Genomic DNA, 15267 nt, shown 5'->3' on the forward strand with positions numbered 1-15267 from the left:
ACCCCACCCCCACCCCCAGCTCCATCATATTTATTAACAGCAAACCTAATAGGCCTGTTTGCAGCCAGGAGCAGACACACTTTGACCTCTCCCTGCAGTACATGAATTTTTCCAACCAGAGGTGAGGCGTCCCTGTTGTTTTCCTCTGTCTCCTCCCACCCTGTCTTCTCGTCTACATTTCCACCACCAGCTTTGCAGTTTTAAGTAAGACAAAGTTTGGGCTCAGGTCCTCAGCCTTCTTCCCGGCAAACCACAGGACTGGGCTTCTGTTGGGACCCGTGAAAGGCAGACGGGAGCTGCACTGCCAGATGGAAGCAGAGCCTTTAACCAAGAGCTCCAAGTGCCACTACTTCAAAAAGATCTGACCCGGCGCATCTGTAAGCAGGGGCAGCTGCTTTGATAGAAGTCCGGAACAGACCGACATTGTCAAAACCTTAACTGCTCTTGGATTTTACACCCTTGCTTGTAAAAACAGTAGGAAACATCATAGGGCTACTCCCCAAACGCTGGTCTGCCGCTCCTTCAGAAAGCATAAATCTCAGTATCTGTTTTGAACAGTTGACCTTCTATTTCCTTAGCTCTTGGAAGGCAGAAGTGGCTTCTGGAAGTTTGTGTGTGGAATGTGCTTTAAAAGATAAAAATGAAGAAGGAGAGTCTGTTCGTCTGCTCCAATGCCAAAGGTTCCGGGAGCCAATCTGTGCAGAAGCGTCACTGCGTTTCAATCTCTGTCGCAAGCCCAAGCTGCAGGTACCCCGCCTCTCTGCTTCCCACGTGCACACCTGCAGGCCCTGGAGGACTCAGGTGCCCAGCGTCCTCCAGAATGGAGGTTGCCTACAAAGCTTCAAGAGGATAAAAAGCGTTGCCGTGGCTTGTATCTTGGTCTTCAACTCCTTTTCTGCCTCCTGGGGAGTTCAGTAGTTCTGCAAATATTCCACACGATGGATGGGTTTTGAACCCAGGCTTAGAAACCAAAGAGCCTCCTGACTTGTGGTTTTTGTTGGCAACTGACCTCACCTGGCAAGACCTGAGAGTCTTGGCTTCTGAAGGAATCTTGTCCTTTCCTCTGAAGAAACAACAGAAGTGGATGGATTGAGAAGTAGCGCCTCAGTACAGCTTCAGCTCTGCAGCGGTCACAGAACGAATCTGTCAGCTACGCCGTGTCAGCCTGGGAAGAGATGAAACCGAGCAAGCCCTGGAAAGGAGAGGGTGGGATTTGTGTCCTGAGAGGAAAAGGGAAACTAAACGAACATGAATATCATCGCTACCCGGACCGCCTTCCGTGAGCTGGCAGCATTAAGAACTTCAAGTCTTGCTTAACTCGTACCCCCATCCTTGTGTCCCATCTTTTTATCTCTAGGTTCTGTACAAAGCACCAGAAGAGGTGAGGAAACCTATCCAAGGTCACGGAGGTGGTAGAACTGATGCTCAAATCGAAGCAGATTACGCCGTAAGGTCCAGAGGGGAACTGGAGATTCATTTCCCCGTCAACGTGAATGTCTGCGAACTGGTCAGACCAATGAAAGCACTTTCTCCACTCACCATCTTGAAGCAACAAGAAGTCCGCTTTTGAGAAGTTGGAAGCAGGTCGCAGATGGCCGAATTTGAGGCCATCAGAACGTGACTGCACTTTCAAGGAAGTTGGGGGTGGGGGCAGTGAATAGGATGGACACACACATATATGTGTTGCCTGTTTCAGACTTCGTTTAAATGGTACGTTTCCTTTTGTGGCACAGTATACTAATCTAGTAAAATGAGATGAAGTTATTTCTGGGCAGGCTCTTTGCTCTGGAGTCCTGATGCACATGAGACTGTCAGATCTCAGGTATCTAGTAAAAGACGAAATCCGCTCATTAACCACAGGCTTTGGCTAATTTTGAAATGACTGCTTCGCTGCTACTCAGGCAGCTGTGAGCAGAGGCAATAGGAAACCCACAGAAACCTCAAGAGCTTGGCTGGTGGCGAGAGCTCCCGCGTGTCTGCAGAGGACGCAGCCTTACGTGCAGCTGGTCGCACACACGGCAGAAACATTTGTCTGATACACACCGCAGAACAACAGCTCAATCTCAGAGGGACTGAAAGGCAGTCACAGAGAAAGTGCGGGTCAGTCAGTCCCCTGAGGGAGCCCGTGGTTTCAATGTGATGGCTCTTCCCCCCAAGTCTTTGGGTCTCACTGTGTTGCCTTTAGTTGGACATCTAGAGTAAACCGTGTGCAATAACCCCAGTCTCTCAAACTCATGGCAGCTCTTTAGTCTATCACAGGGGTCAGAAAACGTATTCTTCAGAGGCCAAATGGTAAGTATTTTAGCCTTTGCAAGCCGCATGCTCTCTGTGGCAGTTACCCAACCCTGCCGTGGGACCCCCCAGACTAGTCATCGGCAGAAGGTAGATGGATGCGTGTGGCGCTGTACCAAGAAAGCTTTATTTACAAAAGCAGACAGCCGGCCCTCGCGCTATAATTTGTCCACCGCTGGTCTTTTCTGTCAAACTAAGCAAACCAAAATAATAGTAAACTAAGAAGTATGTATGGGCTTTTTTTTTTTTTTTTTTTGGCCACATGATGCGGCGCGTGGGATCTTAGTTCCCTGACCAGGGATCGAACCCAGGCCCTCGGCAGTGACAGCCCAGAGCACCAACCACTGGACTGCCAGGGAATTCCCTGTATGGGCTTTTGTAAGGTGTGGTTACTAGATTTTTAAAGAGTATTTGATTCTGCTTTAGAAAATAAGAAAAACTCTGCAAAGAAACAAGTAGCTCGTGAAACACGTGAGACCAGAAGCCTCCGAACATTAGTGAGCTTTTCAATTGGCCATCACTGGTGACACCTATCCTGGCTACTCTTTCTCTCAGGGCTTTAAATTGTCTTAATGTTGTGATTGGAGCATCTTAATCTGGTCTCAGGGATAGCCTAGCCAGTTATGAACTTGGTGGCTACCATTGAATCAACGTGATTTCCCACAGAACACTTTTGAATCATAAAGATGTTAAAACAGTCAGGAAAAGGAAAAATTTCCCTGTAACTTTGTAGTGAGAAACCTGGCAGTCACTACCTTACCCTAGAGGTCAAGGTGAGTGTCACCAGTGACAAGCAAGTGGATGTCAAGTACCCCCTGATGGGATGCGCTGAGGGCGCTGCCATCACTTCTGCAAGTTCCTCCCGAAATCCATAACCCAGTCTGGTCGTGAGAAAAATGTCAGACAAGGCCACATTGGGGGACATTCTATGAAATACGTGACCAGTCCCGCTTAAAATTGTCCATGCCATGGAAAACAGGGAGAGGTGGAGAAACAGGCCAGAGGAGGCTGAGGAGATGCGACAACTAAGTGCAGCAAGGGATCCTGGGACATCAGTGCACAAACTGGAAATCCAAATGAAGTCGCAAGTTTAGTTACTAGTAAGGTAATGATGTTAATTTCTTAGTCTAGACAAAAGAACCATAGTTACGAACGCTGTATTCAGGGAAATCAGGTAAAGTGTGTACAAGCTTTTTGTGTATTATCTTCGCAACTTTTCTGTAAACCTAAAATTATTATTATTATTGCTATTATTTTCTGGCCGTGCCGTGCAGCATGCAGGATCTTAGTTCCCGGACCAGGGATTGAACCCTCTCCCCTTGTGGTGGAAGCGCAGAGTCTTAACCACTGGACCGCCAGGGAAGTCCCAACCTAAAATTATTCTAAAATTTTAAAAATTTTATTGTTTTAAAAGCCAATCACAGGGCTTCCCTGGTGGCGCAGTGGTTGAGAGTCCTCCTGCCGATGCAGGGGACATGGGTTCGTGCCCCGGTCCGGGAAGATCCCACATGCCGCGGAGCGGCTGGGCCTGTGAGCCATGGCCGGAGCCTGTGCTCCACAACGGGAGAGGCCACAACAGTGAGAGGCCCGCGTACCGCAAAAAAAAAAAAAAAAAAAGCCAATCACAGCGTATCTCACCTTCTGAGATGCTCCACACTCTGTCTGTGGAGTGTGTTTCTCTCCAAATAAATCCAATTTTTACCTATCAAAAAAATAAATATAAATAAAATAAAAGCCAATCACACGATAGTGCCTGCAGGCCTTCTACAAGTTTAACTATGCAAAGGTAAAGAAGTATCATAAGTCAATTAAATTTTTAGAAACTTGCTCTGTGTGCCCGGAAGAAATCTCTACATTGCGGTTAAAATTCTACCACCTTTCAGAAAGCCTGTTTCTGATACTTCCTGTTATTTCTACTGCTAGTCAAGTACTTCTACATTCCTTGAAATTCAAATAGATTCAATTGAAACAAATATTTTGGCCAGCAGCCAGTGAAGGAATTTCCAGCAGCCGAATCAGTAGCCCTCCAACACCAAAGCAGTAGCGGCTTCCGGTTTCAGGGCCTCTCCTTCCCATGCAGCCCCCGAATTGTTTCAGCTCTGAGGATGCACAGATGGCCAGTCCCTTTCTCCTCGTGTGTGTGGTTGCAGTTGTGCTGGGAGTGAGAGGCGGAACGGGATGAACGTTACCGAGCTCCCACAGTGTCCGGACTCTCCTGGCTGTCGTTTTATTCCGTGCTTCTCACGGTGTGCTCTCACTAACGGGACACACCACCCTCGGAGTTTGTTAGAAATTCAAGTTCATCGTGCCTTCTCTGAGAACCTCTTATAAGTATCTCTACTGGTTTTTTCCCCCCCTCAAACTGTGGCATTTGAAGCTAGAAAGGCCTTCATTCCCTAAACACTCAAACGATATCGTCGTGAAGGAGCAGAAAGTTCATGCTGCCTTTGGGAAAATCAGTCCGTTCAAGGATCTCACGGAAATCTCACGCATGTAGAATCTTTTTCTTTTTCTCCTTTTTGGTTGCGCCGCACGGCATGTGGGATGTTAGCTCCCCGACCAGGGATTGAACCGGGGCCCCCAGCACTGGAAGCGCAGAGTCTCAATCGCTGGACCTCCAGGGAAGTCCCTAGCATCCTTTTTTTGCTGCTTGGAAATTGCTTGGGCTGGTTTTCACTAGAACCCACATGCCGCAATTTTATGCTACGATTTCGTTGGCACTGCTATCCCCAAGTTGCAAGCAGGTTGGGTCGCAGAAGGCATTCAAGATTTGAAAAAGATGTTCCCCAAATGTAATTCTCCAGATGGAGGTAAGGCTGCCAGGCTGGCCTCACAACTCCTGTTCTCTCAGGAGCCCGGAGCCCGGCCCCCGGGGCAGAGCTTTGATCTCTGGCCCCTGACCTCAGCTGAGGGTCACTCAGGGGTGGGTGGTGGACATGGCCCAGGCAGGGGGCCGCTTTTTATTCTGCCCTTCGTCCCCTCACCCCTCCCTGAAGTCTCCCTAACTTTGAATGTTGAAACAGAGGCTGAGCTCTTGGTTTCTCTGAAAGCCCTGGGCTTTTCTTTGTAAAGCAGAGGACCGCACCAGAGACCCTGGGGAGAGAGAACTAATACTAGACCCAGCATGCCTAGGGCAGCCACTGAGAACTTGGGTCCCCGATTAGAACTCAAGAAGGCAGTGACAGCAAATGACTCACACCCCCTCTATTCATTCCGCAGGGAAAAGTGTTCTGTCTGTGGCAAGAAGTCACCACCATTCAGAATCTCTCCTGGGATCACAGGGAATGAGACACCATTCACCTGAGTAGTAAACCTGGATTAGGCCTGAGTTTGTGGTTTTAAGCCCCTGAATTTCAGGATGGTTTGCTGTGAAGAGATGTCATTTTCATCTTCTTCTTATTATTTTTTTAAATTAATTTTTATTGTAGTAAAATTGCTTTACAATGTTGTGTTAGTTTCTGCTGTACAGCAAAGTGAATCCGTTATACATATATATATATCCATTCTTTTTCAGGTTCCTTTCCCACATAGGTTATTAAAGAGTACTGAGTAGAGTTCCTTGTGCTATGCAGTAGGTCCTTATTAGTTATCTATTTTATATATAGTAGTGTGTATCTGTCCATCCCAATCTCCCAATTTATCCCTCACCCCCTTTTCTCCCCTGGTGACCATGTTTGTTTTCTACGTCAGTGACTCTACTTCTGTTTTGTAAATAAGTTCATTTGTGTCATATTTTAGATTCCACATATAAGTGACATCACATGGTATTTGTGTCTGACTAACTTCATTCAGTATGACAATCTCTAGGTCCACTGAAGTGACATTTTCAAGTGTACTTGGAGAGTCAACCCACTGCTCAGCCCCCTTGCTGTGATGCTGTCTCGGCCCTCTGCTCCCGTGGGCCCAGAGAGCCCAAAGCAATCAGTGCTATTCTGTGAAATACAACCTGAGAAAGAGATGCCAGTGTGTCTTTTGTAGGTATCCCAAATCTTTTTTTTTAAATTGCAATATAGTTGATTTACAATATTGTGGTAATTTCACGTGTACAGCCAAGTGATTCAGATATATATATATATATATATATATATATTTCAGATTATTTTCCATTATAGGTTATTACAAGATATTGAATATAGTTTCCTGTGCTATACACTAGGTCCTTGTTGTTTATCTATTTTATGTATAGTTGTTTGTATCTGTTAATCCGAAACTCCTAATTTATCCCTCCTACCCTCCCTTTCCCCTCTGGTAACCATAAATTTGTTTTCTATGTCTGTGAGACTGTGTCTGTTTTGTATATAGATTCATTTGTATTATTTTTTAGATTCCACTTGTAAGTGATATCGTATGATATTTGTCTTTCTTTGTCTGACTTACTTCATTTAGTATGATAATCTCTAGGTCCATCCATGTTGCTGCAAATGGCATTACTTCATTCTTTTTTATGGCTGAGTAGTATTCCATTGTTTTATATATATATATATATATATATATATATATATATATGCCACATCTTCTTTCTCCATTCTTCTGTTGATGGACACTTAGGTTGCTTTCATGTCTTGGCTATTGTAAATAGTGCTGCTATGAACAACGGGGCACATGTATCTTTTCAAATTAGTGTTTTTGGGTTTTTTGGATATATACCCAGGAGTGGGACTGCTGGATCATATGGTAACTCTATTTTTAGTTTTCTGAGCTGTTTTCCACAGTGACTGAACCAATTTACATTCCCACCAACAGTGTACAAGGGTTCTCTTTTCTCCACACCCTCTCCAGCGTTTATCGTTTGTAGACTTTTTGATGCTGGCCATTCTGACTGGTGTGAAGTGTTGCCTCATTGTGGTTTTGATTTGCGTTTCTCTAATAATCAGCGATGTTGAGCATCTTTTCATGTGCCTGTTGGCCATCTGTATGTCTTCTTTGAACAAATGTCTATTTAGGTCTTCTGCCCGTAGGTATCCCAAATCTTTTTTTTTTTTTTTAATATTTATTTATTTGGCTGCCCCGGGTCTTAGTTGCAGCACATGGGATCTTTAGCTGTGGCATATAGGATCCAGCTTACTGACCAGGGATCAGACTCTGGCCCCCTGCATTGGGAGCGCAGAGTCTCAGCCACTGGACTACCAGGGAAGTCCCAGGTATCCCGAATCTTTATGAGGGCTTCCCTCGGAGCAGTCCTCACCTGGCTTGAGGGTGGGACCAGGCTTCCCTAGGTACCACCTGAAGTCAGCAAAGAGCTAGCCTGTTCTGCTGGCCCTCAAGAGAGCACTTAGGACCACCAGCAAGCTGCAGGCCTTTAGCCAGGCTTTTCCCACACTAACAGGAAGAGTCCCATTCATTGTCTAGAACACCTTAGAGTGGTTTCCATATCTGCAGTAAACCAACTAATGTTCCCCAAAGATGACAGGTCCTAATCTCTGGAACCTGCAAATGTTACCTTATTTGGAAAAAGGGTCTTTGCAGATGTGATTAATATAAGGATTTTGAGATGGAGAGATGATCCTTGATTCTCTAGGTGGGCCTTTAGGGCGATGACAAGGAACGCCCGCAGCCACCAGAAGCTAGAGGGGGCAAGGAACAGATTCTCCCCCAGAGCCTCCATACGGGGTATTGGCCCTCCTGACACCTTGATTCCAGACTTCAGGCCTCCCAAAGGGAAAACATTTCTCCTGTTTTAACTAGTTTATGATACTTTGTTACGACAGCCCTAGGAAACTAACACAACATCTGCTAAAGCGTCTCAGATTCAACCTGCCCAAATGAAAGCCATCAGTGCTCCCTTCACTTGTTCTTCTGCCCCAAATTCCATGTATCAGCTGCTCAACTCAAGTAACTTCAGCCAGAAACCCAGGAGTTGTTTTTGACAGCCCCCAACTCCCAGGATACACACCCACCCTAGGAGTGGGGCCTGGGGGCTCAGACAGATTCAGAATGAACAGGATTGGGGAATTTCTGTGCTCGTTTACAATAGAGAACATTCCTCTGCTCATGTGGTCCCCACCTGATGAAACGTCGCCCCTACTTCCTCTCAGCTGGCAAGATAGTAGCTCAGTCACTCCCTCCTGGATGTGCTTTGAAATACTTCACAGAAAAAAAAGTGGGTAGGGATGAAACAAAAGAGGTCTATTTTTGTGTCTGCTTGAAATTTCCACGATAAAAGATGAAATTTTTTTTTCAAAATTTCACCTATGGTTTTGTTCATCCTTTTTTTTTTCCTTCTCTTCTCTACTTGGATTTCTTTCCTGCTGAAACTTTTGCATCTAAAAGACGTTTTGCCTGTAATTGTGCTCTAATTGTTTCAGGGTGGTTCATGATTTTTTCCCTCACAGCCACAGTTAATGTTTCATATTTCCGGCATCCTTTACATTCCTTCGCAAGCCCTCCCTGCTGTTGGACAAGTAAAAAGGGCTCAAGAAATAGATGCTCATTGGCTACTTTATTTTTTTAATTTATTTTTGATTGGAGTAAAATTGCTTTACAATGTTGTGTTAGTTTCTGCTGTACCATGAAGTGAATCAGCTGTATGTATACCTACATCCTCTCTCTCTTGGACCTCTCTCCCCCCTCCCCGCCCCCCCATCTAGGTCATCACAGAGCACGGAGCTGAGCATTTATTGTTTGTAGATTTTTTGATGTTGGCCATTCTGACCTGTGTGAGGTGATACCTCATTGTAGTTTTGATTTGCATTTCTCTAATAATTAGTGATGTTGAGCACCTTTTCATGTGCCTGTTGGCCAGCTGTATGTCTTCGCTGGTGAAATGTCTATTTAGGTCTTCCGCCCATTTTTTAATTGGGTTGTTTTTTGATATTGAGCTCCATGAGCTGTCCGTATATCTTTGGTTACTTCATTTAAAAAAACAAAACAAAAACTGAAAAATAGGCAATGGCTTTCTAAAACTGTACTTTAAAATATAAAAACGTTTAGGATTTCCCTGGTGGTCCAGTGGTTAGTACTTGGAGCGTTCACAGCCAGGGCCTGGGTTCGATCCGTTGTTCGGGAACTAAGATCCCACAAGCCACGTGGCATAGCCAAAAAAAAAAAAAAACCTAATAAAAACTTTTACAATAGTAGCTTCAGCTAAGTACTCTCTTTTTAAGTACTCCTGATTTGCATAGTTAGGTATTGTTATATATATATGTGTGTGTGCATTTTTTTTTTTTTTAACTTTTTTTTTTTTTTTTTTTTCCGCGGTACGCGGGCCTCTCACTGTTGTGGCCTCTCCCGTTGTGGAGCACAGGCTCCGGACGCGCAGGCTCAGTGGCCATGGCTCACGGGCCCAGCCGCTCCGCGGCATGTGGGATCTTCCCGGACTGGGGCACGAACCCGTGTCCCCTGCATCGGCAGGCGGACTCTCAACCACTGCGCCACCAGGGAAGCCCTGTGTGCATTTTTTAAAGCACCATTTGTTTAGTCCCTTCTAGTTGCCAGCAGGAAACTTGGCCCTTCACATATATAACAGTTTAAAGAACATGTCCTAAAGGTAAAGGAATTGGGACTCACACAGACCTAAGCAAGAATCTAGTTTTATAGGCAAAGCTTCCCCATAGAAGGTTTCAGCCTGTTTGTGGTGATTGGCATTTGAAGGTCGAGGGAATCTCAAAAGGTGGTCAAATGCCTAAGTATCAATATCTTACAGAAGGAAGTCAGCTCAGTCGCTCAGTGAGAACTGCCCTCTGGTACTGGAGCTGGCGCTGGTTCCCGTGAGTGGTAGCGTGTGAGTCCTTCACGGGGACCTGGGCTCAGTGACCTCAGTCACGTTATTTAACCCTGATGAGTCTCAGTTTCTTCTTCTGTAAAATGGGCTGATGCATGCCCTGAGAAAATCTGCTGAGAGGACCCGAGTCCATGTGAATAACATGCTTGGCACCCAGCAGGCTCTCCGTGAATGACGGTCACTGTTTCTCAGCTGCTGTGGCTGCTTTGTTTGCAGTTATAATTGCTGGGCCCTAGGACGCAAACTCCAAAGATGGGGACCACAAATACTATCACGGTGCCAGGCACATGGAGAGACCCAGCGGTCTGTCCTCCTGTCCTGCACAGAAAGACGAAGTCTCTCCCGCCTAGAGATCTGTAAATATTCCAAGTAATAACAAGATCCAGGGTAAAATCCTTGTGAGAGGGAGAAAGTGGTTGCTGGGCTGTACAGACTCAGCTTTATCTAAGATCTGCAGCTAAATTCCAGTGTTTGTAACAATACCTTGCAGGAATCAAGAATAAGATGACAAACACTGGTGACTAAGGGCAAAGTCATTGTGTCAAAGTTTTCCTCTAACTGCCACCATACCTGTGCTCCCTGATCTTGACTGACCCTCTACCAGTCTTAATCATAGGGTCCCCAACTCAGGTACACTGTGAGTCAGGTAGGAAACGGCTAAGCCTGCCTTTTAAAAAATATCCCACTGAAAGGTGTTTCGGAAAGCCTGATCTTACTAACTGAAGGGTACTTGGCCCTACAACGAGAAAGGTAAAAGCAAAATTCTGGAACTCCATCCTCCATTACATCTTATAATTATAAATCTCCTGTTAGGACAAAACACTAAAATAATTTGAGCTCTGTTTCATAGGGAGGACTAGTTATTTTTTTTTTAATAAATTTATTTATTTTTGGCTGCGTTGGGTCTTCGTTGCTGCCCGCGGGCTTTCTCTAGTTGCGGCGAGCAGGGGCTACTCTTTGTTGCAGTGCGTGGGCTTCTCATTGCGGTGGCTTCTCTTGCTGCGGAGCACGGGCTCTAGGTACGCGGGCCTCAGTAGTTGTGGCACAAGTGCTCAGTAGTTCTGGCTTGCAGGCTCTAGAGCACAGGGTCAGTAGTTGTGGTGCACGGGCCCAGTTGCTCCATGGCACGTGGGATCTTCCCGGACCAGGGCTCGAACCCATGTCCCCTGCATTGGCAGGCGTATTCTTAACCACTGCACCACCAGGGAAGTCCAGGATTCGCTATTGATTAAATCTCTGAAAGGCGGTTCAATTTGCCCTTGGTTGACTAATTCATTGACTGTTGAGCAAGTGAAGGCAGAGCTCACTTTCATTTCACCCATTTCCTCTCTATCAAAGGAAACAAGCCTCAGACTGGAAAAGGTGGCACACACACACCCGAGGCTATTGAATGCCCAGGTGTGGACGCTTGGAGGATGCTCCTTGGGTCTGGAGGGTATATGCTCAGCCTCATGTTCTGAGCAGTGAAGATGAAAGTCCAAAAAGTGAGAAGCTACACAGAACAAATGTGCCCTGGGCTTTCCAGAAGGACAAAAGCTACGTGCTGACAAACATACTCCACTCTCAGAAATTCTGGCCGAGCTGTGAGTTCCTAGAAGAGAAAGCTGTCACCACTAGAAGTCCACACTGGTTCAATGTCATACTGAATTCTTTCAAAAGGGGTGCAAGGTTGATAAATTGGGACTATGCCTTTCATTCACAAGACAGTGAAAATTTCACAAGATTGACAGTCTTGTCATAATATGTCAGACATGATACAGAAGTTTAGGTGTGACAGGACCACAGGCAGATGTGCTCAACTGTGTAATCCCAAGAATGTTGATGAAAGATTTATGAGGGGCTGAGAGGAGAGCATCTATCTCACAGCAGGCCACACATGGCGTGGCGCTGTCCCTTTCATCATGTTTATTAATGTGAACGTAGACAGCTTTATAAATATTCAAATGATGCTAACTCGGAAGGGAGGCCTAATGTGAAGATTAAAAAAAAAAAACAAACTCAGCAGAATGATGTTTAGTAAGGATGAAGGTAAATTTACACCTAAGTTCAAGGAATGACAGTATAACACTTTCAAGTGGCAGATGGGTGATCTGACAATGATTATACAGTGAACATAAAATGTTAAAGACGACTTCAGCTGTGATTTATGAAGGCAATGATTTCATGCTTTAGTGAATCTAATGGTCTGAATATTTCAGCCCCAGGTAAGATCTGAGATTTGAACTGAGTTTTTTTTTTTTTTTTTTTTTCGGTATGCGGGCCTCTCACTGTTGTGGCCTCTCCCGTTGCGGAGCACAGGCTCCGGACGCGCAGGCCCAGTGGCCACGGCTCACGGGCCCAGCCGCTCCGCGGCATGTGGGATCTTCCCAGACCAGGGCACGAACCTGTGTCCCCTGAATCGGGAGGCGGACTCTCAACCACTGCGCCACCAGGGAAGCCCTAAACTGAGATTTTTGTCAATACTAGCTTTAACTGGGGGCAGCATGTTTTGGGATAGGGGACGTGCATAAACTCTAGGTGCATTTATATGGTCCTTTAACTTTTGGTTGATCATATACATCTTTTCATTTATTTTTCCCATCCACTTTTAACTTAATGTATCTAGGCCATGCCACGAGTCTTTCGGGGTCTTAGTTCCCAGACCAGGGATTGACCCGGGGCCCTTCGCAGTGAAAGCGTGGAGTCCTAACCACTGGACCACGAGGGAATTCCCTCCATCCACTTTTTTTTTTTTTTTTTTTGCGGTACGCGGGCCTCTCACTGTTGTGGCCTCTCCCGTTGCGGAGCACAGGCTCCGGACGCGCAGGCTCAGCGGCCATGGCTCAAGGGCCCAGCCGCTCCGCGGCATGTGGGATCTTCCCGGACTGGGGCACGAACCCGTGTCCCCTGCATCGGCAGGCGGACTCAACCACTGCGCCACCAGGGAAGCCCCCACTTTTTTTTTCTTTAGTTTACTTATTTTTGGTCAATCCTCACAACATGTGGGATCTTGGTTTCCCGACCAGGGATTGAACCCGTGCCCCCTGCACTGGAAGTGCAGAGTCTTAACCACTGGCCCACCAGGGAAGTTCCCCCCAACCACTTTTTAAATTAAACTTTTTATTTAGAGATAATTATAGATTCACATGTAGTTGTAAGAAATAATACAGGGACCTCCTTTGTATCCTGTACCCCACTTCTCCCAATGGGATCATCCCGGAAAATGACAGCATACTGTCACAACCAGGATGTCAACATTGATACAATCTGGGCTTCCCTGGTGGCGCAGTGGTTAAGAATCCGCCTGCCAGTGCAGGGGACACGGGTTTGAGCCCTCATCTGGAAAGATCCCACATGCCGCAGAGCAACTAAGCCCGTGCGCCACAACTACCGAGCCCGCGTGCCTAGAGTCTGTGCTCCACAAGAGAAGCCACTGCAATGAGAAGCCGGCACCACAAGGAAGAGTAGCCCCTGCTCGCCACAACTAGAGAAAGCCCGTGCACAGCAATGAACACCGGACGCAGCCAAAAATAAAGAAATAAAGGAATAAATTTATTTAAAAAAAATTGATACAATCCACCAAGCTTATATATAGGCGTGTATTTAGTCCTGTGCAATTTAATGTGACCACCACAGCGAAGGTACACTTGAGATGGATTTTTACAGGCACCTTCCTTTCAAGTCTCCATTTACAAAGGAAAAGTCACCTCATTCTTCTAACTAGAGGCATTCTGGACACGGCAGCTTGGAGTTATTTATGAGGCGGTAACCCCGTGCCCAGCGCCATGACCGGTGCCCAGGGGAGCTTGCTCTCTTTCTTCAGTTGTCCGGATAAGATGCAACTGATCAGCCACAGAACCAGAGAATGAAAATCTCTCTTGACCGCGAAAGACACTGGGACTGCTGCTGAGATTCCTCGTCCTGGCTCTGCAGCGGCAGATCCCAGACAAGGACTCAGGGACCCCTGACTCTCTGTTCTGCGCTCTCCTGGCTTGTCCTTGCCACCTACTTCCTGCATCATCACCTGGATGAAGCGTCTTCGAGGAACCAGCTGTTTCCTAGCGTCCAGCTACAGAACAGTAATATACCTAATACGTCAAGTCCTCAGGGCACAATTGTACCAAAGGGAGAGCGGGGTTTGAACGCAATGACTTCCTCAGCTGTAACTATAGAAAGAGCCAACACCGGCCACTCGGTAACTGGGCTGCAGCGCCGGACAATGCGGGCGCGCGCAGAGGGCTCCAGGGACCCGCCATCCCGCTGCCCTGCGCTGGGGGCACAGTGGGCCGGCGCGGGGACAGGCGGGCGGCACGCGGGTGGGCGCGGGTCGGCGGCGGGGACCCCCGCGGCGCTCCCGGCCTCACCTGCGCGGCCGCCCACCGCCCGCGGTCCGCGAGAACAAAGGCGGGGTCGCCAGCCGGCCGCGCGCTCCAAGATGGAGGGCGCCGGGGGCTCCGGCCGCCGCTGGGCCCGCCTCGCCCCGGCCCGCCCCGCGCGGGCGCTTCCGCCGCCTCACCTGCCGCGCCTAGGCCACCCGAACAGCGAGCGGACGTGCCCCGAGCCTCCGAGGGCGGCCCGGCGCCCGAGACGGAGGAGGGGCCCCCGGACCTCTAGCCCCCGCCCCCGCCCGCCCTCTGGCCCCGCGGGTCGCGCCCCTCACCCCGAGCGCGCGCCCCCCACTCCGCCCCCCAGGCCTCCGCGCGCCCCGAGCGTGAGCTCCGGCCCCGGCCCCCAGTACACTGCGCTCGGCTGGCGGCGCGAGGTCCTGAGCGCGCTCCCAGCCTCGGGGCGACTTGGGGAGCCCCGGGCGCGCGCTCCCAACCCCCGCGCCTCTCCCCGCCCCTCCCACCGCCGGCGGCCGCGGGGGTCCCGGACGGCGCGCCTCTCCCCCCACTCCGCCTCCCACCCTCCGGGCAACTCGAGGGAACCCGAGCGCTCGCCCCGCCCCCTGCCCCCCGAGCGGCGCGAGCCCCCGAGCGCGCGCCGGACCCCGCCGCTCCCCGCCCCCTCCCCGCGGGCCCGCCCCCTCCGGGGCCCGCCCTCCCCCGCGCGCCGCGCCGCGCCGCGCCGCGCAGCGCCGCGCGTTCTGCCGGCTCCCTCCCTGTCCGGGGCCGGTACTTTCCTCCCAAGTTGCAGCGCAAGTTTGCCAGTGGCCGGCGGCGGCGGGGCGCCGGGAGCCTCCCTCGCCCTCGGCCGGCCGGGGCTCCCCCGAGTGCATGGGCGCAGGTCGGGCGGCCCTGGGGGCCTGAGCGGCCGCGCCGCCTCCGAGCCCCGCG

The sequence above is a fragment of the Grampus griseus genome (assembly GCF_964374135.1).
Source record: "Grampus griseus genome assembly, chromosome: Y".
NCBI lineage: Eukaryota > Metazoa > Chordata > Mammalia > Artiodactyla > Delphinidae > Grampus > Grampus griseus.